This window comes from Spinacia oleracea, chromosome 6, assembly GCF_020520425.1.
Source record: "Spinacia oleracea cultivar Varoflay chromosome 6, BTI_SOV_V1, whole genome shotgun sequence".
Classification (NCBI taxonomy): domain Eukaryota; kingdom Viridiplantae; phylum Streptophyta; class Magnoliopsida; order Caryophyllales; family Amaranthaceae; genus Spinacia; species Spinacia oleracea.
Window position 1 is genome coordinate 22175987 of NC_079492.1, and position 9673 is coordinate 22185659.

A 9673-nucleotide genomic window follows, 5' to 3' on the forward strand; every position below is an offset into this window, starting at 1 on the left:
CTCTCCCAAGTTGAGATTTTTGGCTTTGAATTCGTGTCGGGCGCACTTATTTTTAAGGAGTCGCTTGGCGTTCGAATCTCCTATGCCCAAATACAAATTTCAATTATGCACCTTTCAATATTGCAATTTCAATATCGCACCTTTCAATACCGCAATTTCAATATCGCACTTTCAATACCGCACTTTCAATACCGCAATTTCAATATCGCAATTTCAATTTCGCACTTTTAATTCCGCATCTTTACTTGCCTAGTCCATTTCTAGGCAATGTGGACCTACTCCCTAGTCCTTTTCTAGGGGGTCTTGTATTTACTAATTCCGCACTTTATTTATTATTGTGATGTTGCTTTATTTTCTTTATTGCTTTCATCACCGCACATGCTAAATACAACAAAGTACAAAGGTTACATCACGCTTAACAAAGATACTTTTTTGGACAAACCGGCCTTAGGTTCCTTAAATCAATCTTTAAAGCAAAGTGACCACCATACAATTAGAGATTCTATTTGCTATAAATTCAAACCCACATAGTCTAATCTAGGGTATATTTTCGAAAAAATGTTGTGCCAACGTACTTGAATATTTCTAAAGCTCGCGGAATAAGCATTTTTGTTCCCGTGCCCGGATCTCACCCATCCGTTTCGAGGATTCAAAGCCTTATCCAAAATAGAGTCACTTGCGGTCTTTCCAAACGAGACTTTAAACAATGTTTGGTGGCGACTCCTTCGAGGTAAAAAAATTCTATGGTTTTCTAAAGAACCGCCCCTCTTGTAGAACGGAAACAAGTTTTGCACAAAAAAACCCCCTACAATTCTGGCGACTCCACTGGGGACTTTACTAATTTCAATTCGAAAATATGGGCAGATTTCGAGCAACAAGCCACTGATCTGCTTAAGTACTGGATGCCAGCACTGGCGCCAGGCGCAGCCCCTGCGCCCAACGCCACTGCTTGCATCCAAGACAGTGGCTGTAACACCCTAATAATTCCTTGCTTTTATAAAACCATTTTCCAACTTAAAATAAAGGAATTATTAAAGCATTACCGCCACCGTGATAACGGTTAAGGCTATTACCAGAATTACGCAGCGGAATTAAATGTCAACTAACTTTTAAAAACCATAATTAATGAAATATTGAGGCCTCCTACAATTTGGAACCATAATGGCCCAAAAACCAAAGTATAAAAAGTTCAACAATTTCAAACGTAATTAAAGTATTAAATAAAATAGTTTCAAAGAACGAAAGCATGCAACTCTCTCAATCATCCCAAGCCACATGATTTCGATCGTACTTGATCTACCAACCTGCTATATTATTCTACTCCCCAACAATGCAAATGCAAATGAGTGATCATCATAGGGTCATTAAGGCTAAGGCCATGACCAGAAACACACAAAGCACGTAGTCAGCAAAAGCTGAGTACTTACAAGCATAGAGTAAATGAAACTAAAACATGCATCACTCACTAAGTACTAATCAACATGCAAAAGCCGTATAATAATTAACAAACAATCATGAGATGCAAGACTCGACTCTTGACTCAGAATTTAATTAGAATAAGCTTCGAACGGGGCAAAAGAATATTCCATAAAGGAAAGGTGATGGGAGCCAACCATACACCAAATAATAAATAATAAAATCGGGCCATACCGAGTGACGGGCCATACCGACGGAATTCCTGCGCATAATATAAATGAAACAACGTCTTGTATCATTAGTAGGAGTACGAGCTTTCCGGCAAGACTCCCCCCATTGTTCATACTCAAGGTATATACGTTCCAAGAGTTTTGAAGCTTGTTCCGGTTGCATTTTACGTTTATTAATATTTTAATAAAGGCGAACTCAAGACTCGACAACATGCATACATACAATTAATAAACAACAACCAAAACAATCTTATTTTAATTGCTTTAGGACTTGTGATCAACCAAGCAGACACTTGTGATATTACTACCATGTTCCTCCTCACCAAAGTGAGACTCCACATCATGCACATTAACATGAGGGTTGTGCCCTTGCACGACAAATCCTAGTTCATTTCATACAAAATATTCCCAACTGAACCCTACTTGTGCGGTGGCTTACGTGAGCTAACCCTTCACATGTGGTAAAACAAATAGTACAACGAAGTACGAATAATTGGCTCAAAGTATGCTAGACATCCCTTACAATAGCATACACATAAATAATCCAACCATTGCATGTGAAAAAAACCATACATTCATAAATGTTGAACAACATGATTAACAACGAAATCCATACTCATAATAATCCCAATATGCTTGTTCAATCAACAATTTAATAATTCCAATAATAATAATTCACATGATTGTCAACCAAATCAAATATGAATTCACCAAGTTCACGTAATATGATTCACATTAATAAATCATCACGTAATGTCCCTTGACAAATAATGTGGTCGCCCTAGACTTGTACGTACCTTGAATACCTAAGCGTAGGGGCCACTTTGCAATAACGAGCACTCAACTAGAAATCACCTCCTATCATCAAAATAATGAAACTTAAATTATTTCCATGTTCATTAAATTTCCAGCAACTTTATTAAAAATAAAACCTCCTTTAAACTTTAGAATACAATCGTTTTTCAATAATAAAATCGTCTCAATTAGCAAAATTAATCCCTAGCACAAAAACATACTTTTTCCGCCTTAAAAAATCAATAAAAATCAACACTTTAAACCTTTATTCAAATCTGAAAATATAATTGATTATCATAATTAAAATCATCACCTAATTATGCTAATCAATTGACTCATTAGGTCTAGGTTAAAACCCTAACTTGAAAATCCCAATAAAACTAGTTTATTATCATGAAAATCAATGCTTTATTTAATAAACAAATCTGAAAATTCCTCCTTTAATAATTAAAACAAACCTAATGAATCACAACACACAAATCCTCAAACCACGGTATTCATAACCGGTTCCCAGCATTTTAATTACTCAAAACAATATTAATATAATAATTTAAAATACGGAATTTAAATAGAATAGGTAAGTAAGAAGAGAATTATACCAATCCGGCCTATAGCACGGAACAACCACGAATTAATTGTGATTAGGCGAAAAGAGATTGGAAAAACGAACACGAACAACACACACACACACACACGACCGTGTGTGTGCGTGCAGCAAGGGCGACGAGCAGCGACAGGCGCGAGCGGGGAGAGGGGCGCGCGCGCGCTGGGCGCGAAGGAGAGCGAGAGGGCGAGCAGGGTGCAGCGCTATGCGCGAGGGCACGAGCGAGAGAGGGGCAGCAGGGGTGTGCACGAGCACACGAGCAAGGCACAGCAGCAGCGCACGAGTGCTCGCTGCAGCTGCGGGCAAGAGAGGAGAGGCGAGAGAGTGTGTGGGCGAGAGGCGGGCACGAGGGCACGAGGCCGTGCGGGCGTGCGGGTGAAGCACGAGGGCACGAGGCCTTGAGGGCGTGCGGGTGCCGAGCAAAGAGAGGAGAGGAGTGAGGTGCAAGAAATCAAAAAGGGGCTTTATGAAATTTTAGGGGTTTATTTAATGATGGGGGAGTCTATTTATAGGCTCCCTAATCCCTTGATGGGCTAGGCTTAGGATATTTGAGTTGGGCTTAGGAATTAAATGAATTGGGCTAGCTTAGGATTTAAATTAAACTGTTTGGATTGGGCTTGATTTATAAAACGAACTGGACTTTTTATTTAAAACCCGAAGCTTTAAAAATCATTTGCGACTCATTTAATTTCCTGACTCAAGAATTAAATTCGTTTCGTAATTAATTAAAATAATAAATACTCCAATTAATTAGAATACATTAAATAAAATACATTTAAATATTATTTAAATGTTAATAAATCGTAAAATGCTTTATAAATATAATAAAATATACTTATAAATATTATAAAAATACGAGGTATTACAGTCTACCCTCCTTAAAAGAAGTTTCGTCCCGAAACTTGGGTTCGGAAATCAAAATTCAACTCAAAACTTGAGACTTTCTGAGACTTTCAATACGTTCATTTACAAAAATTTTAAGTTGCTGTACTCTTCACATGATTAAACAGGACAATAATAAGTGCAAATTCAATAGAAAGCACTAAATTGAGCATAAAATAGGGGAAAACAAGGTAAAAAGCGCGAAATTCTACCGCACTCTACCCCCCTTAAAAGACACGAGTTACGACCCCCTAACTCAACTAACCTCGGGAAATAGCTCGGGGTATTTCTTTCTCATTTCGTCCTCCGCTTCCCAAGTGGCTTCCTCAGATTCTTGATTAGACCACAACACTTTGACAATTTTCACATCTTTAGTACGCGTACTACGCACTTTGCTATCAAGGATTTTGACAGGTCTTTCCTCAAAGGTTAGACTTTGGTCTAATTCTATGGTCTCCGGTTGCAACACATGCGATTTATCCGGGATATATTTCCTTAACTGAGATATGTGGAACACATTATGCACTCTATGTAAGTCCATAGGCAAGGCTAGTCTATAAGCTACCTTTCCGACTCTTTCTAAGATCTCATATAGGCCTATGTACTTAGGGCTTAACTTCCCTTTCTTCCCAAATCTCATGACACCTTTCATTGGTGACACTTTGAGCAACACTTTATCACCTATGTTGAACTCTTCATCCCTACGTTTCAAGTCTGCATAACTCTTTTGGCGATCCTTCGCCGCTTGAATCTTTGATTGGATGGTTCGGATTTGGTTCTTGGTGTCCTCTATCATTTGAGGTCCCAACACTACGGTTTCACTAATATCGTTCCAACAAAGTGGACTTCTACACTTTCGTCCATACAAAGCCTCAAATGGTGCCATTCCAATGCTAGCATGATAGCTATTGTTATATGAAAACTCAATCAGGTCTAGGCTATCTTCCCAACTTCCTTGGAAATCAATAACGCATGCCCGAAGCATGTCCTCTAGGGTTTGGATAGTCCTTTCAGTTTGTCCATCCGTGGCTGGGTGGAAGGCTGTACTCATTTTCAATGTCGTACCAAAACTCTTCTGTACACTTTTCCAGAAATTCGAAAGAATTCTTGAATCCCTATCTGATACGATATCCTTAGGAACTCCATGTAACCTCACAAAATTCTTAATGTAGGCTTTAGCAAGTTGTGTCATTTTCCAGGTTTCCTTCATTGGTATAAACACTGCTGACTTGGTCAACCTATCTACCACAACCCAAATTGTATCATTCCCAGTCTTTGACTTAGGTAAACAAGTGACAAAGTCCATAGAAATACAGTCCCATTTCCATCTTGGAATCTCTAAAGGTTGGACCTTCCCTCGAGGTCATTTTTGGCTTGCGCAGCCGCTAAGGCTTCATTTTCCATTTTCAGTTGGCCCATGAGTTGGGTCATTTGGACCATCTGGTCTCGCAAATCTTCGATGGACATGTTTGGAGGTGCGAATCGAGGTTGGGGAAGCGGAGATCCTTGAAATAAAGGACGACGGACGGAGCTTGGAGTTGCTAGACTTGGTGATGTATCTTCGAGACGCACTAGCCGTTGATTCCCTGATCGGCACCAAGTGGCAGGACCGGTCCTAGGCATAAGATAAGCTAAAGTTTAGGTTCCTAAAGTTTCAAGCATTACATAGTCTAGACTTCGACTCTCTAAATTGGTTTTTCACTTTTTCGCTCTTTCTTCTGTCGGTACACTTTTTGGGGTTTTTTTTTTATTTTGGTCATTCTTTGGATTTTCGAAACACTTGCCTGTGTGACATTCATAGTTGTTAGCATGTTCGGTTTTGGTGCCGAGCATTGCCGTCGTAGGAGGCCTAACGACGACACAAAGAGTTATTAATTTTTCGCGAGTCGCCTTTTGAAATCGAGTGCTTTTCTTACGCCCTCGTAGCAATTCTTTTGATGAACATTTTTTGTGCTACGTACTTTCTTTTTGCTTGGGCACCGAGGCTGCTGCGCCTGACCAGAAAGTCAAGCAGCAACTTCAGCGCCCAGCAGTGGGCGTGAGAAATTTTGGCGCCCAGCTAGGGGCGTTGAAAATGCGTCCCTGGCTGGTTCTCGTTTTCTGTTTTCTGTTTATGCGACTTCGATTTGCGTGCTTGCCTAATAACGTCCTTTATGTGTGACAACGTTTGTGGGATTCGTTACAGGCCATCCCGAGCGTCGCTTGTTTTGTGGCGATCATTCGGGTTTGCAGAACACGTGCTTCGGTATAACTCTTTGGCAAATTAGTCTATGAATGTTTGGGCAATTTTTAAGGTCATTGGTTTTCTAGGATAGTTTGTCACACAATCACATATTTCGCTACACATAACTACATTACAAACATGGATTTGAAAATTAAATATGCCACGTAGTTTATGATAGGCTTCTATGGGTAGTTTATTTGCGCCTGGCTTGGTACCGCTTCTATCGTAGATCCAACACATGCCCCGGTCGAGGTAGTGTCTTCAACAGACGAATTTCGCTCAAGAGGCCAACCCGCAAGTGCAAGCCAAGGGGGCATGCAGGCGAGAGGGACCTAATGGGCGAGCGATTGGGTTCGGGATAGGTGTACTACCTGCACAAGTACCGAGTGGGAAACATGCGCGGCGTATGCACCCCCCTATTGGCGAAAAAGGTATCCTTAGTCCCAACTCCCGAGGGAGCCGAGATTCATTATGATGTTCTGCCCGTTCACATTAATATGCTGATTTTCAGGTCGTCCCAACTTGATGGGGAAATAAACGCGGGGCAGGATCGTTTCACGCTTCGGCTATTTTGATTACCTACAAGCACGAGTATCTCCTTCACTATCCCCAGTGGAGTCGCCACTGTGAGGGGGTCGAAAAAGCACGAGGCTAATGCGTGACCTGTCCCTCGTGGGTGTGACGATTCTTTTTATTCAATCAAGTGTAATTGGATTTCCTGTGAGTATAAACCCAATTGACTAGTAATATAGGAGTCGCCATTCAGTTTTTAACGACAATGAGAAAAACTGACAAAACCCGGTTATCGTGACATAAAGGGAGTGCAATTATGTTTGACCACGACGGCCGTAGGTTCCCTTGTGATCCCTGGTGTGGGGATCTCTCAATATACACCCGCAAGGTAGAGATTGAGGGTTCGGGGGACTGTAACTACCGAGAGGAGTAATTCGCTCGTCGATAACTCCAGAGGCAGGATATCCTTACTAGCTCAGCATAAATAATTGAAGGGACATGCGTTAACTATTAAACTAATCTGAATTGATTTTAGCAGTATGCAGCATATAATACTAATTCGATCGTGATTATCTGATTTAAATATCATTAAGGGACCTAGAATGATAATCCGATTTCCCAAAAATATTATATTTATTAGGCGTGATAGAACAATCATATTAGGTTAGTTTAACTGTTCATAAAAAGGGCGAGGAAAGCAGTTAAATCATCGAAAAGGGACACATTACGACGCACCCTTGAGAGGTGCGTCAGGGTTCTCAGAAAACTAACCACTTTGACTTTGCTATTTCTCCTTTTTATTTAACGAATCTCGATTATGGGACAGGATACGTTCTGTTCGATTTATGGATCGATTGCGACAGAACGCGTGAACAGTTTCGCAGCGAGAGGCTTAGGCTAAGGGGTTTAGAGTCAATACTCAGAATATATTTTGTGTTGTTGTGTTGTTTCACGTCGAAACTAGGGGTCTATTTATAGGGAAGATTTCATGGAAAGATAGAATTGCAGAGTTCTAATCCACAAAGAATTAGGAAAAGAAACGTACCCAGGTATTTTCAGCGCCCAGGCCTGGGCGCCGAAGATTTCGGCTCCCAGAGCCAGGCGTTGCAAATAGGGTCTTGGCAGTTTTTTGTTTAGTCAGATTCGGATTCTAAAATCCATAGAGTTTGAGATTAATTTGAGTCTTTTAGCGCGTATCAATTTGTGACGGAATGCGTCTGGGCCCGTTACGAACTCTAGGCTCGTTAGGATTTTAATTAATACGTAACTCTTATTTCCGAATCCTTTTAGGAATAGGATTCTCGCAGTTTTCTATCTCATTTAGGATTTATGTTGGAATGCAACACCTAATTCTGACAGGTTTCTATCTTTTATGATTTTGCCACTTTTAGAAGCTACTTTTTTACGGCAGTTACTATTTTTAGCAGGTTTCTATAAATAGCTGGTTTCGGGTGAAATGAAATGGGGAATCGAGATTCGTGTATTTTATAGGAGATGCGTTGTCAAGTTGAGCTTTTATGCTTTCATCATCGAACCTTTCCCTTGCGGGAATGGGGACAAAAGTAGGTGTCTACAGTTAGCCCCCACTTTGACTGAGTCTTGGAGTAAGACGATGGTCAAAGTATTAGACGGAGTGCGTCGCACAAGCCATGGTGTATGTGACCTGTTTTGCGAGGGTCTCACGAGCCCCCGAGTGATAACATTTGACTTAAGGGTCATCACTTGAAGTGTCGACATATCCCTCATGTGTCATTGGGATTTGTCAACTGATAGTATAGAAACTTCCTCACTTTGTCATTAGAAGGATCTAAAGATGCGTAGAAACTCCCTCACTTTGTCATTGGGAGTAACTACAGATGTTTTTGAAATTAAAGCTGTAAAGTGTAATTGGGCCTGGCCAAGCCCAATCACGAGGTAAAACGTTTTTAAAGATTCTCATTTTCAGAGCTGGCTAAACGAGAAAACCCCCTTGTTTTTATAGGAAGTAAAACAAAGGAAAATCCAGTACCCTTGTTTTTATAGGAAGTAAAACGAAGAAAAATCCAGTACCCTTGTTTTTATAGGAAGTAAAACGAAGGAAAATCCAGTAAAAGTTATCGCTGCAGCGACTAAGGACCTGCGCTGTTAGTGACGCAGACCCCGCCCGCTGAAGGTGGGCGAGCCTGTCCTCTGAGGGGGACCCCTGTCCGATACAAGTGGACGAATCTGTTTGATGTTTTTGAAAATAAGGACCTACGCGGTTTGTGACGTAGACCCCGCCCACTGAAGGTGGCGAACCTTGTCCGCTGAAGGTGGACACCCCGTCCGTTGAAGTGGACGAATCTGTTTAAAAAAAAATTTGAAAATAAGGACCTACGCGGTTTGTGACGTAGACCCCGCCCGCTGAAGGTGGCGAACCTTGTCCGCTGAGGGTGGACACCCCGTCCGCTGAAGTGGACGAATCTGTTTTTAAATTTTATTTTGTTTTGTTTTTTTGAAAATAAGGACCTACGTGGTTTGCGCCGTAGACCCCGCCCACTGAAGGTGGCGAGACTATTTTAAATTTGAAGTTTTTATTTCTTTCGAAAACCGAGGACCTGCGCGGCTAGTGACGCAGACCCCGCCCGCTGAGGGTGGGCGAGCCTATTTTGATTTTCTTATTTTGCCTATGTAGAAGGGCTTTTGTGATTACAACCTGTTGGTGGGTCGTAATTTTTCCTGATTAGATGTGTCCTATAAGTGGGTCCACATTGTGTATATTTTTGTTTAACAATATCTTTTGAGATATCCAAACATGTTATGGTGCGTGGCGCAGTCTGGGAATGTGATTTTGATTGCACGCTTTTTGTTGGAGTCCACTTTTCGTGAGCCCCCAAGTGTTGGGGCTCGTTGGTCGTTTTTCGCGTTTTGTAATCATGTTTGGGGTCACGCTCGTATGTGCGAGCGATCTCCTATAGTAGTGTGCTATTTTAGTGAAGCCGTGGAGTGCGACTTTAGCTTTCAGGCGACATCCGCTTTCGGCTTGGCCCG